Genomic DNA, 25,247 nt, shown 5'->3' on the forward strand with positions numbered 1-25,247 from the left:
AAATTTACAACTTGGAAGTACGGTGAGAGTGTTTGCTGACCCAGGGAGCAGAATGCAGGGGTAAGGCTGTGAATGGGGATGGTTTTCAATAGACCATCTTTCAGTCAACTGAATATATATTATCAGATAAAAGCATCAAGCAGGATTATACTTTGTCACATCTAAGATTACATCTGCTTAATACTCTTCCTTCTGAAAGCAGGTGTTACAGATTGAACATTTAAGAGAGTAGGCTGCTTGAATAATTAACCTTTCCTGTATTTTGCACATAATTTCTCATTTATCTCAAATATTTTATATTTACTTGAAGATGTAATTTCTTCAAGTTCTGTGAAAACTTTGTCAGTTTAATTTTAAAAAGCTTTGAATTAAACATGTTTACTTTACTCACACTCAGCTCTTTTGGGGGAAGTCAGCTGAGGCAAGAAAATGATATTTATTTTTTGGTAGGGATCAAGAAAAAAAAGCCAGTGACATGACCAGGTTGTATTTTATGGCAGTATTTACTGCTTGTTACCTGTAACAAGTTACAAACTTATCATAATATCATAAGATATTTGCAAAGACAAGTATTTATCTGACTTTTTTTTTTTAATAAAGGCAGGAATAACTGTTTCTAATCATATAAATGATAAAAAAACAAATTCTATTTAATTTATTAAAAATAAAATTTTATTCTATTTTTTATTTTATTTAAAATAAAATAAAATTTATTGTGATTAAACAAAGTGTGTGAAAGTTTGACTTCATATATATGAGATTGCATATACTATATACATATAGTTAAACACAAACACACGTACATGTATAGATATAGGTAGAACTGCAGAGCTTGAAATGGAAGAGACCTGTTTACTTGCTCAATCCAGACCTTCCAAAAAGCTGTAGAATCTCTTTCAAATTCTTTATAAGCTTTCTCGGGTGTGCTAATAGTACTGTATTAAAAGTGGAAAAATCTATCAGGAAACACAGTGATCTTTATTATAAATTAGAGTAAATAGTATCATTTTTGTACATGAAAGCTTCTTTCAAAATGCCTTCAGAAGAGCTGGGACTCTGTTTTCCTTTGGAAAAATAGTAGGATTTCTGAATGTATGTTGTTGATTTTTTTTATCAAAGACAGTAAAGACTGGAAAAAAAATATAATTCCAGGACACACTAAAGTTTCATACAATCTTGTAAAGGTTTGTGTTCAATGTAGAAGAATAGTTCTAAGAGTATAATCAAAATGATCAAACAGCTTGCAATTAACAGTAGGGACAATTATCTAGAGTTACAGATTTATAGACATTTTGTTGCTTTCCATTATTTTACTAAGAATTTATGGGGATTTTCTGATGATGAACAAAGTATCACTCCTACAAAACCACTTTAAGCAATAGTAAGCAGCTGCGAAATTTCATGGAGCAAAGATTTAAACCTGAATTTCATATACTTTTATGAAAAAATGTTTTGCAGGTACGTGTTCATAACTCCTTTTAATCTCCTTTATCCTTTTCTCCCCATACTTCTTATCTGCTCTCTTACAGCACTTTTAAAAGATGGAGACTTTTTCCCCTTCAGACTGAAGCTGTAACTTTTCAGGAAGTTTCTCTGTAAGTCCTGCTGGGAGTCTTAATGAGTTAAATTAATATTTGAATGTAAGATTTATCTATGCTGGTTTTATTTACAATTAATTATTCAGTTATAATACACAATGAACACAACCAGATATCTTTCTTCCATCCTAGTGTTCCTGAAATAAAGGAGATTGGAAATGAACAACAGAAAAGTCTTAAATGTCAAAGATGGAGATATACATGCACATCAGGTAGAATCAATTATTTATATTCCACTTAAGAAACATTTAACTATTAATTCAACCTGAGAATACAGTCTGTCGCTTAAAGCACTTAGCTGCATTATAGCAGGGGATAGTTTGGATGCCCTCAGAAGGAAAGAACAGAACTGCTCATTGCTTTCCCATCACCCAAAGTGCTCAGGGCTGTCCCGCATGGGAGACCATGAGGTCTGCCAGAGGAGAGTTGAAGCACGACCTGTTATTGAGTACTTCTTTACTTCTACAGCTTTGGCTTTTTAGAGCAAAATTCATTCCAATGTGAATTTGGAATTCAACTGCTTGATTCAAACCAGAACAGTTCTGATTTTACATTTGTTTGAGACAACGAAGTCTTAAATTTCATCTTTTCACAGGTTCTGCATATAGATCTATCCAAGTGAGCCAAAAGTGGGAGGGCAGTGTTTGTGAGTTTTGATTTTAATTAGCAATCGTCATCATCATCAATCCATAATATCTCCGTAGTGACTATCTATACTAAACAGTTACCAGACTGCATTTGCCAGGACAGCTATGCAAAGGCGGTTGCAGCTTCTTGTGGCTATTGGATGCAGAAGTCTGCAAAGAGAACATGGCTTTAACTCCACCATGTGGCCTCACGCTGACACGTACATATTATCAGCAGATTAAACTCAGAACCACCAAACAAGCTTCCCTCATTTAAGCCAAGGAATACATGATATGTAACTCACTGCAATATATGTTTTACCATTTGCATATGAACCAGAATTCTGGGGATGACAACTATTTTATTCATAGCAGAAATAACAAGGTGTTTGTTTTTTGTTTCCTGAAGTTAAGGGAATATACTCACTTGAGTATTGTGTACAGTTCTGGTGTCCTCAACATAAGGACATGGAACTGTTGGAACAAGTCCAGAGAAGGGCCACGAGGATGATCAGGGGACTGGAGCACCTCCCATATGAAGACAGGCTGAGAAAGTTGGGACTGTTCAGCCCGGAGAAGAGAAGGGTGCGTGGAGACCTCATAGCAGCCTTCCAGTATCTGAAGGGGGCCTATAAGGATGCTGGGGAGGGACTGTTCATTAGAGACTGTAGTGATAGGACAAGGGGTAACAGGTTAAAACTTAAACAGGGGAAGTTTAGGTTAAATATAAGGAGGAAGTTCTTTACTGTGAGGGCGGTGAGGCACTGGAATGGGTTGCCCAGGGAAGTTGTGAATGCTCCATCTCTGATGGTGTTCATGTCCAGGTTGGACAGAGCCTTGGGTGACAAGGTTTAGTGTGAGGTGTCCCTGCCTATAGCAGGGGGGTTGGAACTACATGATCCTAAGGTCCTTTCCAACTCTATTCTATGATTCTATGATTCTATGAATAGAAGACTAAAATTTCTGCTTCTGTTGAGTCTGCAGAAAAAAAATATTCTGTGATACAATTATTTTGCTATCTTTTGATCAGGTCTTCCCAATTTCTTGACCTTCTTCAGATTAAATTATAGCTTTTTCTCCCCAGGTTTCAGTTTAATACTTCAAAGTAATGTCCCAGTCCCCCATGTAAAATTATCTGACAGTTCAAATATAGAATCATAGAATCATAGAATCGTTAGGGTTGGAAAGGACCTTAAGATCATCTAGTTCCAACCCCCCTGCCGTGGGCAGGGACACCTTACGCTAAATCATATCACCCAAGGCCTTGTCCAACCTGGCCTATATGACTAATATGACTAATAAGAAACCAATTGGACAAATTCGGCCCTAATCAACAGCTTCTTCTGGCTCTATTGTGAGATGGAGATTAAAGTCTACAGATAACAGAGCAAGAGGGGATTAGGTGAAAGAGCAGATAGGGCGAGAAGGGGGAATATAATCACAGGGAGAAAGCAGGATGATCAGGAGCCCATCTCATACGCCTGTACACAAATGCTCACAGTACAGAAATAAACATCTGTATGCAGATGTAGAGCAGTGACATAAACGCAAATTCAGAGATACAGTGTTAGACAGCAGAAAACTGGAGTGCTGTGGTAGATGGAAAAAGACTTTTCAGGGAGACCAGTCAGGGAAGACAAGCGGTACAAGTATACTCTCTGTGAAAGAGTGGCTCAGATGCTAAACTCTACTATGGGATAGGTGACATGAGTGTCCATAGTCAATGAGTGAAGATCATCTGATTCAGGAGGTCAACAAAACATCTTCGTGGGCATCTGCTATAGATAACCAAATCAAGAACAAATGGACAAGGCCTTTTTTTTTGTTTTTAATAGAAGTATTGCAACTGCCAGCTTTAGTGCTCCTGGCAGCATCTAACCATGCTGAAATTTTGTTGAGTGCAAGGAATCCTGGGTATTTCTAGTGTGCACTGGAGACAGTTTTTCAACACAGGTGCAGAACAGGCTAATAAAAGAAGGCAGTTTGCAAACAAAGAACTGGTCAAGGATGTAACAGTCAGTTGCAATGCTGGCTGCAGTGACTATGTATGTGATGGTGGAGTAGTCCTGGCAAGGAAGAACAGTATTAAAATAAACTCTTTCAAGTCAAGGGAAGCAGACTTTTGCTTGTTCAGGGAACACAAAAGTAGGATCCTATGTCAGTGACAATCCCAAAGTGCCAAAAGTCCCAGGAGAGTTTGCTGATGTTCAAAGACAACCTCCTCAAAGCATGAAAAAAAACCCACCACATTCCAATATTCAGGAAGTCAGGCAAACAAGACAGGAGATGAGTTTGCCTTAGCTGGAAATTCCTGACTGAGCTCCAACACGAAAGAAGCAAATGGAGCAAATTTTCTTTGCCACCTTCTTTTCTGGTAAGGTCTGTTATTCTAGGTCAATTCTAAGTCATTTAACTACCATCAGGATTTCCTCAACACCCATCCCAAGTTAGTCAGTAAGTCCCTAAGGTATGCCCTCCTGTCCTAGCAAAGCAGGTTCTTTCAGTTTTGGAGAAGGCTTCCTCAGAACTTGTAAGAAGTCCATGAGTGATCTGTAGACATTTCTCTCTCAAGTGAAATGTTAACTATAACTGCAGTCATATAACAAAAGACTGAAACTCTAAGCTAACTAGGAAAACTAAACAAAGAACATCCTCAGTTTGCAATTTGCTTTTGTTAATCTTCATGGAAGTTACCCAATGCCACCTTGAAGTTTTTATGAAAGTAAAAGGCCTGGGTCCTATAAAGATACCTATAAACCATTAAGCTTCTATAATCAGTTTGTTTTGAGGTAAAGCCCTAATCCTAACTTTAAAAAACAGCACAAAAATAGTTATTGCTATAGGCCCCAATAAACAGATTTGACAGACATGATGCTTTCTCTCCTTTTGTATATGTGGGAAGACTTAGACATAATGATGAAAACCCAACTGACTTGAGTATAATAAAGTCAAGGGTGTTCTTATATGAGCTTTAGCACTATCAATACTATATTATTTCGATTTGGGAAGATTTAGCCATTCTAAAGCAAACCAATTTGGAACTTATTATGCCTCAGTAAAAGTGATTTTTGTTTTCACTTTTTAACAGTATCAGGAATACTTTGTTTCTTGATTATGTTGAAAGATGCATTTGCTCTACTCCTTCTGTGCCCCTCTGTTTGTGCCGTACTTGTACTATGAACATATATCCAATTATAATGGAGCACATTCTTCAAACCAGACATTTTAAATGAAAATGATTAATGGAAAGATTACTTTTAGAAATATCCTTGACTTCTTACAATAGCAAAAGTGAGGGTTATAACTAGCAAGTTCTTCTTTTCACTTTGCTCAAATATGTACTTTTTGAGAAAATAGTATATGCAGTTACAAAGGAGAGTACCAAAGTATTGGAGCTTTATTCTTTTTGCTTTCTTGCAGCATATATCTAATTTTCTTGTTTTCACTTGTGGTTATAATTTTAACATGGGCAGCCAGATTAACTATTGCAAACAGTTACACCAAGACCAACCAAGGACACCAGTGGAAAAAAAGTGAAAGCAAAAAACTAATTTAACCATGGACACTGACAAGGAGAGCAACATTTTGGTTTCTTATTTTAATTGTTCACAGCAAGCACATCATCATTGCTTCCAGCAAAGACCGCATAGTATCAAAGATCCCAAACTGTAAGAATATTGGCCCCTGTTTTAATTTAGCCACTTACAATAAAATTATCTCAACCTTTGGGTGTTGGGATGTTTTCCAGACTGTTGCTCAGAGCTCCTTTTTGCCTGGTTAATTAGACCTTAGTCCAGAGCAGGAGGAAGGAGAGGAGGAAACCAGCATTGCCCTCCAGGACAACTAGCCGCACCAGCTGTCACACAAGCTGCTGGCTCTTGGCTTTCCAATTGATCATGCAGAAGGAAAGTGCTTTATTTTCCTCTGTTGGTCTTCTCAACAGGCCACTGAGTTTTTTTCCTTACCACGATGAACCTTCAGCCTGTGCTGCCACATGCTCCAAGCCTTCCATACTTACCCTGCCCACAGCACATCAGGTGCATTTTGCTATCACCCTGTGTTGGGCTGAGGGCCTGGATTTTGAGCAATTCTTCATGAAAAAGCAAGGCTTTCTCTAGAAAGCCCAGATGAATTCAGCTTAATGCGTCATTTCAAATCACTTTCAAACCAGCCTTTCCTTTGCTTCTAGACAAGGCCTGCAGGCAGGCAAGTAAGTGTTCTATTTGCAACAAAATACAAGTGATACCAACCAGGTCTAAGCAGGGAAAAATAGGTTAGAGTGAAAAAAACAACAAACAACCAGAGCAACCTGGCTAATCATTATAACGGAATGGTAATGCAAGCTTATGTTGGCCGTTTGTGACAAAAAAAGAATAACTTAACAGGGAATTGCTCTTCCATTATAACTTTGAAGAAACAGCTAAGTAGAAATATATTTCCCAGCAGAGCTGTATCAAACATTTATGCTTTTACAGCTTTGCTCATGTCAAACAATACAGAACAGCATTCCCAAATTCCACTTGATGGAGAAAAAGCACGCTGTACAAACTGGCCGCAACACAGAAAATTAATGATAACATTGCAATTAATAAAACATTCAATACAAACAAAATGAAAAATGGCTGCAATTTAATATAACCACGCTAATATCTCTGAATATATTTAATTCTTTGCTATGGACTCCGTGAGAATTTTAATGATGTGGACCATGCTAATCAAATAGGTAATGCAGAAAAATTACACATATTTCTTTATAAGCAGTAGCTTTCCCATTCTAAAAAGACTTTCTGTCTGTAGCAGTCAGGTCTGCAGATTGAAAATCTATTGAAAATACTCTTTTTAGAGTTACTAGTTCCCTTTTGAGTGAATGTTAGTATGTACCACAACAGAAGTATTTTACTGATACAGTTTAACTGGGAAGATAAAATATTTAAATGCAGTAGTGCATATGCAGGAGACTTCATAAATAAAAGCATGTATTTTTCTCCTTTGCCTTCAATACCATTACCATTACTACTTGGAGATTTGGAAAGTTATCTACTTTGTGAAAAGCTAAAATTTCTCATCGGTGCATTCATGAAAAGAGTATTTCTTTCTAACAGGGTAATCTCGAGTTTCTGCAGAAGCTACGTGTTCCTTTTGGGTATCAAGTCACTGCTGCTATTTCAATGCTCATCATGTTGCAAATGAGCTCAGCAATAGATTCCTGATAATTTCTTGTGCTTAATACTCATCGCAGACTGTACTGTGGAATTGGGAACGATGCCAAGCAGACACCAGAAGGAAAAAGTCAGGTCTGGGGCAGGGTAAGCAGCAGCATAACCCAGAGCACCAGCTCAGGTAAACACACAGTGAGCAGCCAAGGCAAGGGACAGCCCCACCCACATCACCTCCCCAGGAGTCTTGCTGGCCGGCACGTTAGGTTTATCTCACTCTTAGCTCTTCAGGAGGCCAAATAAGTGACTGCAGCCCAGATTTCTGGCTGTAAACCTTAATTGCCCCAGGCAGCTGACACCAGTGGCTAAGGGAAAACTCCAATCTCTCTCTGCTACTGTGCAATATTCTTTTGACTTGCTGAAGTCTGGCTAGAGCACTCCTTCTTTATCCTGGCCCTGCACATATTGGTTAATTTTATCTCATCTATTGCATTTTTCCACAAAGAAATAAGCTTGGAAGCCTTTATTTGTATTTGCTTTCTGTATGCTTGTAGCCAAGAAGTGAGCATAACTAGAAAACTGCATATGGGAAGAATAACACTGCCATGGCCAAATAAAATGGGCAAGACTACTTCTTGCCTGCACAAAAACAAACAAAAGTGGTCCAGAGACTCTTGGGCTTTTTCTGTGTTGCTGAGGTACAGCCAAGAATCTGAGACAGAGTTTAAGATAGTGAACTGTGATTATGTTTAGGTAATAAAGCTTTGTTCTTTTTACAACTATTACACAGAAGGATGTGCCAATGATATAGCTCATGAAGCAGGAGTAGGGCACTGCCAGTTCCCTAGAACTGCTGCACACATAAGATCACTGTATATGAAGACCCCACTTGGCTACAATTGTACTTGAATCATCACAAAGGGGAAAGCATACGATCAGAAGGCTTAGTCCTTAAACTCCGTTGCATAAAATCGAGTTGTCAGTATGACTGCCAGCAATTAGCTTGGCTTTAGATCAGTAGTCAACCTCAGTACTTATCTAATCACCAGCAATGTTCTGTGAAGGAAACCAAGTTCCGGCACAAAGATCCAATATCCAGGGATTAAGTCATGTTCCCACTAGACCAATGGAGTTTGCTACTGAATTCAGCGGAAGCAGGAAGAAATTTGCCAGGTCCCATGGTTACAATCTTTGCCATTTGTTTCCTCTGCAGCCAAAAGGCGCTTAAAAATATATTATCCTGACTGAGATTTTATTTTCCCCCTGCAGTTTTTCAATAATTCATTATCAGTATTACTTGTATATTTTTCCTGACAAAATCCTATTTAGTTTCCTTTACAGAATAAGATTGTGGCCATTGAGAGCAGTATTTTGGTAGGTTTATTTACCATAGACACATTCAACCTGCTTTAACCTTTGTCCAACCCTTTCCTGTACCATCTAGAAGCTCAGTGGAGCTGAAGTGCCTTCAGGCAAGACCTCCAGAGTGTGTTATCACAACAAAGATAAATTGCTACCAATAAGATTTTTGTTTACATTACACATTAGCTTGAAGGCTACATCCATAAAAATATTGGAATAATACTGACAGCTTTCTGAAGAGTTTGCATCTGACTGATTTTTAAAAAAAATAAAAGTTTGTAAAACAAGGTTATATCATATAGAAAGTTAGGATGAAAAGCTTTAAACCTCAGAATTTCTACTGAAACCCCCAAACATTTGCAGGAGACATGATCTATCGTGTCTGCACAAGTGCAGGAATTACTTTAATGTGTCTAACAGAAGGGCAATTTAAGGGGAATTGGTTTTGAGTACTCCTCCTCCATTAGAGCCCAGCATGAAGTTTAACTTTTATCCAATGCCTGATTTGTTTTAATGATGAATGATTCATGATGCAGTATAATTTCACATCAGGAAAGCAGGATCCCGTTTTATTACTGTGACTAGATAACCAAAAAGACAATTTGAGTGCGCTTGCTCATAGGGTCTTTTTCCCTGAAAAGGTGAATGAAAATCTGATATCTGAAAATCTGATATCAGTAATTTGAATCTAGGAAATATTTAATTTTGAATACTGGGAATTAATGCACAGTTTTTAAACTAGTTACAAGATACCCATGCAGTGTTTTCTTTCTTTGAGTTTATGGATATTTAAAGCTGCCTTTGCAACTTTGATCAGAAAACAGACTATTGTCTGCATTTTCACATATTAAATAAAATCTGTACATTACCCCTGGTTTCACAGTTTTGCTCAGGGTCTAATAATGCAGAGCAAGACATATCTTTATAGGAAAACTATGTGTTTTCTCATTTGGTAGGTCTCATGTCCTAGATCTTTGGCTTAGTGATGTCAACCACATGCTACATACTAGTTTGGAAGAAACTTTTCCATGGGCTTGTTTTCCCGTGTATTAGTACTAGTTACTTAAATAGCAAAAGTGACTCAGCACAACAGGTCTGAGACAACTGCTTTCAAGTTACGGTATTCATATTCTCAGGATATATTCAGCAATAGCAATAAATTGTAGCAAGTAGTTTTAGTCTAGGTTTCATTATTTCTAGGACCTCATCTGAATGTGCATGCACAAACACCTTTTTGATGACCTAGAGGTCAAGAGATTAATTATGCAAGACAGTAGTCTGTAAAAAATATCATTTTATAATATTATAAATGTTAAAATAAAACACTACTCAATAGTTGGAAAAAGCACCTACACCTGCAAATCTTTCCAGTCCAAGAGGCAAGTTATGACAGAGTGAGATTTGTGTCTAAATGAAATTACGTAGGCTTCTTAAAAAGGGGGGGCGTAAGTAACCTCAGAAGGTGATATATTCTACTTGCATTTTTAGTGGGAACCTAGACTTTAGGGAGCTAAAACTGGATCAGAGTCATCTCATTAAGAAGTAAATCGGGCTGGAATTATTTAGTCACAACTTCAATTCACCTAAAAATTCATTCGCTCTCTATCTACAAAAATACCTGTTCTCATAATCAGTAATTTTGTAATAGAATACCCTTGATGAATTAATTATATGCTTTCCTCATTAGCATCTGGAATATTACAGAAACTGCTTTTCTTCCCTAAACAGGACAAGGGTTTTTTTTTAAAATATAGTCAAAACCTGGGGTTGGGACAGGGAGAGGGAAGTGTGGACCAGATGCTGAACACAACAGGAAATAGTCACTACATTTACATGGGGATGAAGACATGCCAAATCTCCTGACTGCCTGTTGTTCAGCCAGTAGAAGCCCCTGGAAGCCGCAAGCTGCAAGGCAGCTTTTCCCACGGACACCAAGTACAATCTGCTCACCAAAATGATCCCAAAGGCTTGCCCTCCCATTGCCCAAGCTACTCCTGCCTGCCCACCATCACATGCTTCATCTGCCCTTGTGGACCTCAGCAGATGAAGATAACCCCGGCACCTTTCTGAGGAAAACCTTACCCATGCCTGCAAATGCACGGGCATTGCCAAGGCTGATGTATTTACAGGCTGTACTAAAAACTCTTCAAAGTGCTCCCAGAATCAGTCAGCTCAGTAAAAAGCTACATGAAGAGATTAATTTGCAGGTAAGGTTCTTTCATTTGTCATTGCTGACTGTCAGTAGTTAATATGTAACTGTTGCTGGAAGAGATAGAGAAAAACTCTTGGGCTGTATTTTCTCTCAACACCTTGAGTAAACAGGTCTATCTCCAAGACTGTTTGAATTTATTGGTATAGCAAAGTAGTATCATTATTTGCTTACTTACAACACAACTGACATTTTAATCTTGCGTTCTGCAATACTTGCAGGATGTACATAGTTTATGTGCTGGTTCAAAATCATCACCAGATAGTTATTTTGCATATACACAGGGTTTTTTTACTGAAAATTGAAGATTTTTGTTCACCCACTAAGAGATGAAAAAAAATAACAGAAGGTCATTTCCTTTTGCAAAACACCGACAAATATTTTTAATCAAAATTTTTTCCCTGCAAATAAAACTTCTTCAACTTCATCTAGTATAAATTCTAGTATAAAACTCACTAATGATATTTGCTCCTTCTTCTCCTTATGGTGCTTCTATGCCCACGGGAGTTAGCCTAAAGATGAATAAACCCCAACCAACTCGTTAAAAATGGCATTATTTTTTCTGTTCTGAGCTGATTCCATTTCTATTCAGAAATGTTGTTTAGCAGAATTGCATAGCAAAGGCACAGAACTACACGGTCTTCACTACGGTTAGGTCTATTGTTATAGTCTGGAAGTTTTTTCAGGGGACAGTGCTGGGGACAGAATCCATTGCTTCACGCTCAATCACCTCTTGTCTTGCTGGGACTGCTGCTGGCCAGATACCAGTTAGAATAATCTGTGTGAACTCTGGCAGGTAGAATTTGGGAAGTGAACCAGCAAGAAAAGAGGTACTTAGGGACTATTTCTAAAGGTTATTTTATTTTATTCTACTTTATTTTAATTAAAAGAATAGCACTTAGTCTTATCTGTCCTCTGGCCTTGAAAATAAGCAACATGAGATAGATAGACTTTGCTGACATATTTCTCGAAGTCCAATTCATTCACATTTTCCTACTGGATTTGATTCCCAGACTCTATTAATAATGCACTTGAACCAAGGTTCAAAGTTTAATGGCTGGATGACCTTTGATTTGCCTAGATCAGAACTGTGGTGAAGAATGTGCCAGTAATAAGTCATGTAGCCAAATAAGTCAGTAGTTTGTCCTTTGGCCTTCTGGTTCACCAGTACCAATGTAACCCAGGAGAACTAGGCAGAACCATGGCCTGTTGACACCAAAGGAATTCTGAGAAGTCTGATAAGCTTGTGTTACATGCTCAACATGTAGGTTTTCATATATAGCAGGGCTTTCAAAGTAAATGAAGTTTCTTTGTTAAGAGTCAAACCCATCATTTAGTTCCAGCATAGTCTTTGTCATCCTAGTCTGAAATGTATTTGCCTCCCTGGAAACAAAGCCAGAGATATTCTACCTCCCTTTTGATCTAAAGGCCACACAATTACTGGAGATGTTGCTTTCTTAGAGCAGAACCAAACCACACAATATTACCTTTAGATCAAGGCATCTCCTAAAGTGACACTACAATTGCATTTACTCAGATCCAAAGTTGTAGCGCAGGTGCACAGAAGTGGACACAAGTCAGCCACCTACTAGTTAAAAACCCTGTAGGTTTTGCATAGTCAGAACCCTCTTGACTAGTGTCCAGTTCCTGGAGCTGGTTAGCCACCGCTGATGACTTCAGATATGAGTGTGGGTTTTCTACCAGTGTGTGGTAGAAGAAGGGAATAGGAGTGTCCAAGTTACCCAAGGTCAGAAGCCTACAGTGCTTCATACACTTCTCAAAGACAGACTACTCTGTCCTCATAACCTACCCTGAAATACCTTCTATACTTGTGGAGAAATTCACTGAGCAAGAAAACTCTGAGGGCACCTTCTCCTTTGCTCAGTGTTTGCTAACACTCATTTGAATGCCAAGTGACTATTCAGTTCAATCATGTTTACAACTCTTATAATTTTTTATTTATGAGCATTCATACAAACAGGCTTTTTGTTCACACAAATGCTTGCTGAAGGTCTATTTTTCATATGAATACCTGCACTCAGAAGGAAACGAGAGTATTCACTCAGAGCAAGAATAATTGCTATTTATTGCTATTTGCTGATTCTTATTCTCATGTTCTAAAAGCTGCCATCATGTGTTTTACAAAACAATGGCTGGAAATTAGATGGCCAGTCACATGCTAAAACCAAAGGTAGATTCTGGCACTGTTGCTTAGGATGAGTAATATCTCATGAACAGCTCTGATGACTCCAGTGGGACAATTCAAGATAAAACATTACTCCACCAGTTAAAGCCACAGAATCTAGCCCAAGCCAGAAAAAACTGCAGCCTGCATGCAAAAAGCAGCCACTCAAGCTCAAGGTAAATACCTAAGGATATATTTTTTTTTTTTTTAAGAATGCCAGTCTCATTTTCTAAGCAGTCTCTATGCAGCAGCAAGGCTTTGTACATTCATAGAACATTCATCTGCCATAAATAAGATCACAAGCTCTGTTATCCTTCCTTTTTTTTCCTGAGGGACAATAATCCTTAAAGCAACAATGTCACCTTCTGCCATACTTAAAGTTTACGTTAAACTGAAAATATTAAAGGATGCAAGTGAAGAAATGACAGAATTTGAGATGTAACCTGCTGAAATATCTCATTTTATGGTGAAAGAAATCCAGGTTCTGATGCTACAAAGAGGTAGGGCATCTGCAACATCTAACATATCAGCATTCATTCCCTAACCAACATTCCCACTGCAAAGACTTCAGATTCTTTCTTCCTAGAGAAAAACCAGAATGCATATAAGAAGATACTATTAAGGAAAAGTCAGTTTTGTACTTTGGGAATATTTTTCACTTTGTAACTTGGAGCCAAGTAAATCAGATTTTGAGCGTTTGCTGATATCTCCAATCTTGTTTTCCTCCCTCTGGAACCGGTGAAGCAAATTATAAATGCCTTTCCTCAATATCTGTCTCCCTGTTCTGCAGCCTCATTTTCTAGTCTTCACCTCCAGCTGGCCCACCTTAGCTCTCTAGCTGACAGAAAGTGACCATACACAAAGAGTCTACAGTACATATTACTACAGTTAGAGAATCTGTCTTCTTTCCCAGTACAGATTTCCTCCCTTTCCTCTCTAGAGCCTTTATTAAATGCTCAGTGGAGTGAGTCATTTCACAAGACACTCCTTGCTCTTTCTCCCACCAGAGCATGCCTGTGCTTCCCAGCCTGCTGCTCTCCCCCTGCCTGTACATGGGGGGATCCAGGCCTGTCTGGTGAAGGTACCTCACAACAGGATATGGAACGGCAAGGTGTGCTTAAGATTATGAGATAATTTCAACACTTTCAGTCATGAAAGTATGGAGAATTAGAAGCTGTTGGAGTTTTGCTGATTCCTCTAAAAATGGTAAAATATTATTAGTTTTAAAAGCTGTGCTTTACCAAGTGCCCCACATAACCACAACTAAATGGATGGACATGCCTGTGTCTGATACAGAAGATTAGGTTTAATTACTACTTTGTGCTATGAAAAACATTCGGGGTGTGGGGACGGGTGTGGGGACGAAGCATGGACAGACAACAATATACACAAATATGGTGCTAAAATTCAGTCTTCTGAAAGCATAAATTTAGCCCCCTGCAGTTGCCAGATAACATTTCTGAAGTTGTTGAGATATTAAAAGGGTAGAAGTTTATTATGAAGCCATTTATATTTTGTCAGACTGTTAACAAGATTTGTGTTATCTGCATCATGCAACAGGAAGGCTGCTGCAGAATCCATAATAACTTCTTACTATGCATGCCAAATTGTTGGTGCAATTGGCAAAGAGAGGAAAGGAATCAGAAGATGATGCTAGTAACAGCCCACAAGAATTGAGAGCCAAGTTATCCAGCCCTTTTTATACTGTCGCTTGATTAAATTCATACTACTTCGTCAGCCCATCAAACATTCAAATTATCGCAGATTTCAGTATTATACTAAATTCTTGGAGTTGAACAGAATACAAGGTACATGCACTGCTGATTTGAAAACAGGAAATTGTATTATTTTTTATGTGTTTAACACACTTTCATCTACATATATTTAACCAATGATTCCTTGCATGACAATATAAATATATTCAGAAGTATATATATAACATGTACATGCATCTGTCTGTCTATACGTACACATGTCCTGGTATATTATAGTGCCATCCCAAGAATAACTGTTTCAGTCATTCTTCTCTTGCTCCTTTCTCTCCAATATAGATCCTGAAAGATGTCATTTGTCACTAACTTTCACTGTCTTCAGTCATAATTTGAAGTGTTAAACACATCACAGTGAGACCCTCCGTAAGGTGATAATACATCAACAGGAAGCTAATATATCAATAGAGAAATTTAAACTCTTAAGGCTAAATAGAGCTGACAAGCCATTGCAAAAATTATTTAACTCTTTTTGAAACAGAGACTTTGTTAAGATGCTGACACTGCGTACTGCCACCAGAAAGGCACTTGCAGAAATGTTTCTTGTACATCTTGTGCTTTCAAAGTGCCATCATTTAAGGTTTAAAAAGCCATGCTAAATACGGTTTAGGATAACCAGCAGTTTTCAAAATCCATCTCAAAGAATGAAAGTTAAAATATTCCCACATTAATTTTCCCAGTTTAATGATACAAAACAGGCCAAGCAAGCAAGAACAGCAGACACAGAACAGAACATAGGTTCAAGGAAATTTTCCAGAATGAAACATAACAATAATCTGTCAAATTATGCATAGGGATTTCATTTACAGTTCCCAAGACAAAAACTAAAGTGATTTGAGTTGAAGGATGAAACTTATTAATTTAGAGGTAAGACTACATTTATAATTTGAAGAATATACCTGCCTTCTAGACATCCAGCGTTGTCTCCTGGACAAAGGAGACAATGCTGATCTACAAATAGATATTCACCTCCAAACCAACAACTGGTATTTCATCTTCAAAAGGAGTGAAAGCAGCGCTATAGATAAAGCAATCCTACCTGGGCTGACCAGATTTAATAGCTTGAAATTACTTCCAGACAGATTCTATCACTACCATGAATATGAATTGTGGCCAAGAGAGAGAGACAAAGTGGAAGTATGTCACAGCTGTATGTAGACACAGGCTAGAAGAACCTCAGAGAGCAAGATGGTCTCAGCACCTCTTGTCATAGGAGAGGCAACTCTAACATGATATAACCTGAAGCATCCTGGTCACATTGGATCCTTCTGTGCTCTTCAGGATGTCAGTCATCGCCACCTACTGGTTTGTAGTTAGACAATTCTAAGTTTTTCACATAGGCTACAAGTTTAGTAAAATCAGCTGCTCTAGAACTGACTACTTTATTGCCAACCTGACCACCAGTCCCTTTAGACTCTCAGTGTTCCTGAACATCTGATTTTTACACATTCATTATGCACAGAATTTACCATGAAACGCACTTTTCATTCCTTGTGTCTGCCATACCTGATTTCTGCCAGCTTACATTCCCCTTCAGAATTTCCACCAACCATGCCTAAGGAAGCATTTTAAAATTTTGGAAATTTGCAATGTAGTCACTGGAACAAAATGCCTCTGGACACTTGCTTATAGCTGGGCTGTTTGTTAATTCCCAATTTCATGTAAAAGTCTTTCAGAACAAGCTACAATTAGTTTGTTTTAAAACAGTCTTGATATTCACTGTGCTAAATATAATGGAACTGTTATTTTAAAGGGAAAAAAAAAAGTTATTTCCTATATTTCCTACCATTTAAAAACTATTATATATTCCAAAGCGCAGCAGTGGCGCTGTTATATATACCTGTAGAAAGAAGGAGCTGCCTACTAAAAAAAAACAAAGTGTTGCCTCGAAATTTAACTAGAGATAGCAATTAAGTAGCTGTCTATGTCACCACCTGATATGGTATTGCCACAGTGACTTTTGAAGATTTAGTAGAAGCAATTCAGTTCTGTAATTATTATTGACTTTCTGAATACCCTGACTTGATCAAAATCTTGATTTGAATTATTCATTGAACACCATAAATAAAGCAATGTCTAAGCTAAAAGAAGATTCTGTTTTTAGACTGGCCAAGTCTTTTTTTCAACTGAGATAGAGCTATCAATTCCTATAGATGAACATACCTGCTTGACTCAGAAGTCCTTGTCTCTTTTAAAGCTGTGAGTATGCCTAAGGTCTCATCTAGCAACTTGGATTGATGTAGTTGTATTGGAATTCCCTAGAAATCTTTACATACTGTGAAATACCTGTGGGATTTTCTTTATTTTTTTTTTTCCCATAAAAAACATAGAGAAAGTTTCAAAGAAGAACATCCTTCCAACCCATCTTTGAGCATTCACACTCAAATATTGAGTATCCAAATCATGAAGTTTTCTTTCTTCTTGCCTTCCTTTTTATAACAAGCTTAGACAACTTTTTGCAAACATCAAAAATGCTTAAGAAAATTATATTCTAAATTTTAATTTAAAGCCACTAAGAAGTTTTACTAGTTTCATTCTTCTGGTACATTTCTAGAAGTACAACTGAGATCTTCACACCAGTTATTACTATAGGGTATATATTAGTATATTGGTAGATCTGGTTTTAGATGTGAAAGTAAAAGGTGCCTAAACCAATTAATTGTGGATGTTGCTGGCTGGCTGTGCTGGTAGAAAGTCATACATAATCCCAACCTAATACTAGCATGTGGCTGAAACTCTCAACTCTCAGTGAGGACCAACTATTTTCAGTATCAAGAGAGGAAAAAATAATTGAAAAAAAGGACAAAAAAAGAAAAGAAAAAAAAACACAAAAACCACCCCCCCCCAAAAAAAAACCCAAAACCTAGAAAAACTGCATTACTGAGTAGTTTCCTGCACAGAAGCTGCAGACTTTGATGAACATTATCACAATAACCTGTGAACATAGATCACCACTTTCTCTACCACATCCTGAGCTCACAGCATACCCTAGCAAGGGTAGAAAGTGAAAGTAGTTCAAATAATTTCTATCTGCTCTCAATTAACAGAACTAGAGCTCATTCCTTACCCAGCATTACTGCATAGAAATATTTCCCCCATCCAGTAGCCTGCTGATCATTAGACACACCTGCTCAAGATATACTGATTAGCTTCACTTTAGCAATCTCCAAAAACCTAACTTTCATGTGTACCAGCTGTACATGGAAAGGTTTGCTTTTCTGGCTGGCATCTCCAGGCATCTGTTTCTTCAAATGCTAGGTAGAAATACAGCTGTCAAGAACATCTGAGTATTTGCACAGTGAAAGGAAAACTGGAAAACAGTAACAGAAAAGAAGAATCAAGGGGTACAACAGTGAAAAAACATGGCAGTCGTGGGAGCTGTGGGAAGGTTTTAAAGACTATCAACACCTGTGTTCTGTTATATAGCTCATAACCAACACCTTCTGGAGAGTAGGTGTGTTGCTGTCCCCTTAAAGCAGGAGTAAGATTAGACCTGTGATTTTATATCAGGAATATTCTGGTTTCAAGTGTTTCAAAGTTAGATCAGATGCTTTTATATGTATATCCATGAATACAAAGCTTACCAGGCTTCAAGTAAGTTTTGTGTTGGCCACCTCTAAGCCAGAAGCCAAGTCAATGTGTTATCAGTGGGTTTTTTAGCAATAATCCCAGGTAGCTAAACTGCTTTTGGAAGAGGCACTTAGAATGCAGGCCTGTCTGCAAAAGTCCTATAGAAATACCATAAACTGGGAGGTCTTTGTTGTCTTCAGTGAAGGTTTTAGATCAAGTTAGTAAGATAGCTCACTGTGTATTTGGTGAGGTTTGGGGTTTAGGGTTTGTTTGGGTATTTTGTTTCTTTGGTTTTGCTGTGGGTTTAGTTTTTCTTTTTGTTTTGTTGCTGTTGTTGAGTTTGTAGCTTTTTGTTTTTGTGAAGGATGTCCTTGTCTAAGAAAACCTGATATAAAACCTAGATTTGTAACTTTCTGACTATGCAATGCATTGGAAAATTTTGAAATAAAGGAGGCTTCTCCTTGGTACTTTAAAATTACTTTAAAAGTAATTTTAAAAACTATTGATTTCAAAAAGAAAGAAGCTGCACTTCAATTCTTCTCTTAGAAATGTGAATGATAGTTACCAGTCTTGAATGAAGTCTCCGGAATAAATAGCACCAAGTAATTATCCTATGTGTTTTTCTTTAAATACTACTGGCAGCTTTCCTGTAGCTGATTGTGTACAGTAACATTTAACTTCCTCATTCCATATTCACATAACCAGATGACACCTTCCCATGAAGGCAAAATAATCCTGATTTAATTAGTGAAAATCCTTATTAGCTAACTTTAATGGTGCAAAGGATCTTTTCAAGATCGCTATTAAAAGCCACAGATTCTTCAGGACTGCTGACAATGGCCTCCACAAAAGCATTCTTAAGGATTCATATTATATACACTACTTATCATGAAAAAAACTGGAGGAGGAATGCTATCACAGATCCCTGCAGGCTCGTTTATTCACATTCTTTCAGCAGTCATTTATAACATGTTCTGTACCTTATCAGGTGCACTTTTGTAAATGATACAGTATTTTGAATACAATACTGTGAGGTTCTTGCATGTATTTTTTGCTGGTCATTCATTAAAGAGTAAGATGGATGAGAGCAACTCCACAGGCTGTGCTCCTATCTACTCAACATTCTCATTTTGACAGATAAATGAAGCTTCAAAGCAGAAGGGACACTCTTTACTAATCCATTAACAAGCAAGTATTATGCCTTCTCCCAGAAAGTGAAGTGACATGTGCCTAATTATTACTTGCTGACAAGTGATAGGACTGACATCAGACATGTTTCCCTTCTTCATGCTTTTCCTACACCGCTAAACATTGACTAGGCTGTTATATTATCTAAAAAGCAGGTTCAATTGCTTCAGGTACCTAAAACGTATGTAATATCCATGTTTATCCACATCAACAACCTGACATCTGTGATCATTCCTGATCACTGGAATACTGTTTTGAATGACATTCACTTCTAAATTCACATTAAAAAAAAATAATATGTTGTTGACTAAAAAAATATTAAGTAGAAAGTGCTGAGTGTGTCAATATTAAGTTTCCTCTATTGTGAAAACCTAGTAAATGTTTTCAGCTTCATTGTAAATGTGTCATTTAAAAATGTAGGTGGGAAATGAAGGTGGGAATTCTTTGGATGTGTATTGAAGTAGAAAATATTATTTCATCTCAGTTTTGGCACTATTACCCAGCTTACAACTTGAGTATTTTCCAGTACTATTTTAACTAATATTAAATAGAAATATGCACACCAGAATCATGCCTGAAGTTCATGAAACAAGGAAGGGGGCTGGTAAAGGGCATAGGAAAGTGAAATCATGCCTTATTTTGCCTTAAGTGAAACTGAAGGATCAAAGTCTGTAGCTCAAACCCAAATCCTGCATTTGAAGAAGGAAAGCAGGCTTTCAACAAATAAATAGCTCCAGCAAGAGAGCTTAGAGAAAAAATGGAGATGAACATGAGGGTAAACCTCCTCCATTGCCCTCCCAGGTTTGATTAGACAATTTCTGCCACCTGCAAAGAGACTCCACAGTTATTTGTTTCCCAATAGACATAACAAATAGCTAGGACTGATGAGTTATACTGGACATTTATAGGCTCACCGCACACATAGTGAGTCTTGGCTGGACAAGCAGTCGTCAGTCAGATGGGGAATGGTTGGTCTCCATTGCTCCCTGGAATGGGCTGACCCTTGTTGTGACTGAGCTTACCCACTTCCTGGCCTTTGTTTCCTCTCTTAGGATTTTATGTATTTTCATATCAACATTTTTCCTCTTGAATCTTCGAACTGCCACCTATCCCCATCCCAACAATCTTACCTCTGCAGTTTTACCTTTCTTATCTTGCATGGCTTCAGTCTACGCGCTTTCTCTCAGCTCTCTCACAACCTAGCAGTCTACTTAGTACAAGCCAAGGTTATGCAGCTGGGCTGAATGGGAGTTGGCCTTGGATCATAGGCAGCTCAACCCCAGGAGGAGAGTGATGGGCCACAGAACTAAACGGATTTGTTCCTACATAATTAGGAATAGGAGCTTTTCAGTTTGAGGCAAACAGGACGTTGGGAAAGGCTAAGGGAAGAGGAAAAGCAATTTGCAGTGGATCTCAGCACAGGGGTTGGACTTTCAGGCATCTTCCCCTAGATCTCTTATCCTTGATTTCTGTCCCCATGCTAAACTGGATGAGCAGTGAAGTAGGAATGTGAAGAAATTATAAGACCTGTCTAGCTGTGAAACTGAGTTCTGCTACACAGAGATAACCAGAGTTAATGGTCCAGTCATCACATAGTTCCCACAGCATGTTTAATTAAACTAGACCAATACATCTCCTACCTCACCACGTGTTAGAGTTGTGAGGCCAAAAGAAACGTCACTTTTCACCTGCAAATCTGATCTGCTTCTCCTTCCTTACAGTGGGGCCAACATGTTGCATGTTGTGAGTGATACTTTTACTCTTTGGCCTTGATATAGAGACCAGGTAAGGCAAAAAAAGAATAAGACGCAATGTGTCCTGTGCATCCTCCCTATGTTGGGACATGAAGTCTTGGTACAGTTGCATTCACAAAACAGTACAGTTGCATTCACAAAACAGAAGGACCAAAAGCTTATGTTAATTTATCCTCACTGCCAGGAGCCTTTATACAGTGCTCAACAGATAAATGCATACTGGTATAGTAACTCATTCTTATCTACCCAAAACACATACGGAACTGCGTGTATGTGTGGTAAAGCAGCAGTAACAGGTCACCCAGAAGTTCTCTGCCTTTTGGGAAATCTGAGTCAATGTAATTAGCTTTTGGACCATGGATTATACTGCTTCCACACTGCCACTTAAACAAATTTGAGTTGTTGTATTATTTTATACCTCAATGCATAAGAAAATTATATGCTCTCTCTAAATTACCTATTCTAGTATCATTATTTTTAAAGAGAGCTTCTTGTTATTATCTATAGCAGAAATTTGATAATAAATAAGATCTCTTTTATTTTTTCCCCATATACTAATTGTATTTAGTTTGAAAATAATCAAAACCCTCTTACTTATGCCCAGTAAGATTTTAAATTATAGTTGCATGCAAAGCATACGCTCCCAACTTTATAAATTTGACCCCAGTAACTTAAAATACTTTTATTATTTATGTAAGTAAGTTTTCCTTCAGGTTCAGAAAGCTATTTAATTTTTAATTATAGAATATAAATATTTTGGTTTTCCATATGAATGTGCTGGAATTTCACCCAGTTATAAAATTGTAACCTACAATTAACACATGTATTCATTTCCAAAGTGAAATTCGGATGGATTTCGGATTTTACACAGGATATAAAAGCTGATGTTCTGGGCTAAGAAATCAGAATGCACTGCATTAATTATTTAGTTCAATGATTTGCATTTCACTAGTAAAAATAAGTTCTCTCACTTTATTGTCTCTTGTCAGCTGTAGGTGTTCTACTTAAATCTAGTGCCTCACAAAACAAAATTAAATTAAAAACTCAATAAGTATGCTAATGAAACAGAACTTACCTTAATTACCTCATACTTTCATGTAGCTGTAGACAACAGCTTTCCATTTTCTCAGGGTTAAAAGCAGATGTCAAATTTCTTTGTTCACTCAAGAACTAGCATTACCCATTAGCATCCAGATATGGTCCCAAGGGCATTGGTCATGCTTCAGCTAGAGAACCTGTTGATAGAAGCTTGTTTCTGTCTTTTGCAAAGACAACCAATTGGCTTTTTGGGGGGAGAAATATGATATCCAAGTCTGATCTCCATAGTTTTGCTTGAGCTTTGCAATAATACAAGATGCATTATTTTGTACTGAACATGAATCACTAATACCTCTGGAGTTTAGGAGATTGTAACCAGTATGTTTTGAATTTTGCCACATATATATATGAAATTGGATTAAAAAAATATAAAGACATCTTATCAAGCCTATCTGAGATATGGTACTAGGTTGTGGTGCACTTAGAAAGTGCAGAAAATAAAGTGAAGCAAGTCTAATTCACCATGTACCTACCAAGGAAAGAGACAGGGTAATGGTTTTTTTTTAGGGTTTTGAGGTCAGGGAAATATAATAGTCATGTAAGGAAAGACATAGCCTGAGACCTAAAGACTTCCCAGTCAAATATTTGCATTAATCACTCTGCTGGCTTTCAATTTTTCTTGCTCTGGAAATACACCCAGGTATATAAATGTAAATGTGCAGATTCCTGACAAACACGATACTACACAATGCCAATTAAAAAGGAAATTAAGTTGTACATGAAGCAGAAGAAGATTCCTTGTGACATTATACTGGAGGAAATGATAAGAGAGCTATAATTACATTACAGAAAGTGATGTAAGTTTTCTGTTTTAAATGTGATGAGAGTAAGACATTAAAACCTCACAGGCAGATGACAGACAACACAAAATAAAATTAGGTGTACTCTAACATAATGTTAGGTTGCTGATATTGTACCATGACTAGAGTATTACGTACAAAAAAGCTGAAGTGACCAAAATGTAAATAGCAGTAAATTAAGATTTACATGATTCACTGATTCATTCTGTGTCCTTGGGCAAATTGTTTAAGGACTGGTTTTGAAAAGGTCAGATGTGCAACTAGGCATGTGAATGCTTACTCCTCTTTGTACACATAATAGATGATGGAGGGCGTTTGACCTCCATGTCAGTTTTGACATGGGAAAATGGCCAATTATTCACCCAAGTTCAGTGTGAGTTCACTTGAATCAAAACTAAGTATAAACCTGAGATCTGGCACCCTACACAGATTGTATAAAAATCCAGACAGTGGACAGACTGTGATATTAAACACCTATTGTCAACTTTAATTTGAAATATTTCCATTTTTTCATGGATCATCCCTGCTTAGGTACTTCACAGTTCCTCCTTCTACTTAAAATAGCTGAGAATCTTATTAATTAGTCTCTGACTAGTTTTTCACATGATCCAAGTAAATTTTCTAGTTATATAGAGAACTTGGTGACAAAATAAAGTTGATGATGTCATCTCTACAGAAAGAAAAAAATAACAAAAAAAAAGCAAACAAAAATTGCTGATACAGGAAGACTTTTCCTGTCTTCTGAAAGTCTAAATAGAAAGCAATTTATGCACTATATGGGTCTGCAGCTTCAGTTGTGGCAACCTATATTCTTAAAAAGTCCTTTAGCTCTGCTACAGGACTTTGAATCACAATAATAACAGAAATATCTTATTATACAGGGGGCAAGTGAAGCTCTCTATATGCAAACTACTGTAAAATTGCTGAAGCTAAGAATATGGAAACAATAGAAGAAAATTTTATTCTCTTTGTTTTTAAACTAATAGTGTCCACAAATCATAGAATCACAGAATCATAGAATAGTTAGGGTTGAAAGGACCTTAAGATCATCTAGTTCCAACCCCCCTGCCATTGGCAAGGAATCCCCCTGCCCATGAAATCATGCCAGATGATCTAAGCCATACTATCTTTCTAATGAAGTTATTACTGACTGAAATTGTAACTGAGAAAGGTTAGCGTAACTCATATGGTGTCCAGTCACTTACTTGAAATATACCTTTCCCAGTAAGATTTTGGAATTCACACAGAAACTCTCCACTTTTGCAGAATATATGTGCATATTCTATTTTCCATACTGTTACTTCTATGCTTAAATGTGGTAGTCAATTTTCTTTAACAAGCTCTACTCTGGGAGCAAGTTGTCATTAACTGTTAATTCTAAACCCACAGGCATCTTTCACTTGAGTATTTACTGGAGATTTCAGTTTTAAATGCTTTTAAATTCATTTTATAGACATATATATATATGACAAGTCCAGCAGTGCTAATTTGAGGCTGGATAGTTGACAAGGTATATCAGCACCTAGCTTTGATGTACCAGAATGTGATTTTGAGCCCTGGAACTGTTCTGCGAACACTGAAATTCAGTCTCAGGTATCAATTCTGATACGGAGGTTCGGGAACCAGATTTTGGCAACGTATTTAGTGTGATAATACTTTCTTCTGCTGAAGCTAATTACATTCATTTTTCCTCTGATTAAAACATTGAGCTGAGAAACAGGGAATCCAGATTAAGGTCCAGAGTGTGACAGGTGTCTTTTGAAAAAAATTAATTGAAAGGTAGAGAGCAAAAGCTTCTGAAAGAGTCATTGTTAAACTGAGCCCAGGGGGAATCATTAGGGATTCTTCCTCTTTGCTCAACCTGTTTGAACCACTGGTTCCCAAATAGAAAGCAGGTATAAGGAAGAAAGTTCAGTGGCAGCAGAGGTAGAA

The sequence above is a fragment of the Pezoporus wallicus genome, unplaced genomic scaffold (genome assembly GCF_028554395.1).
Source record: "Pezoporus wallicus isolate ANWC-B61680 ecotype Strahan unplaced genomic scaffold, APGP_CSIRO_Pwel_v1 scaffold_2584, whole genome shotgun sequence".
Taxonomy (NCBI): domain Eukaryota; kingdom Metazoa; phylum Chordata; class Aves; order Psittaciformes; family Psittacidae; genus Pezoporus; species Pezoporus wallicus.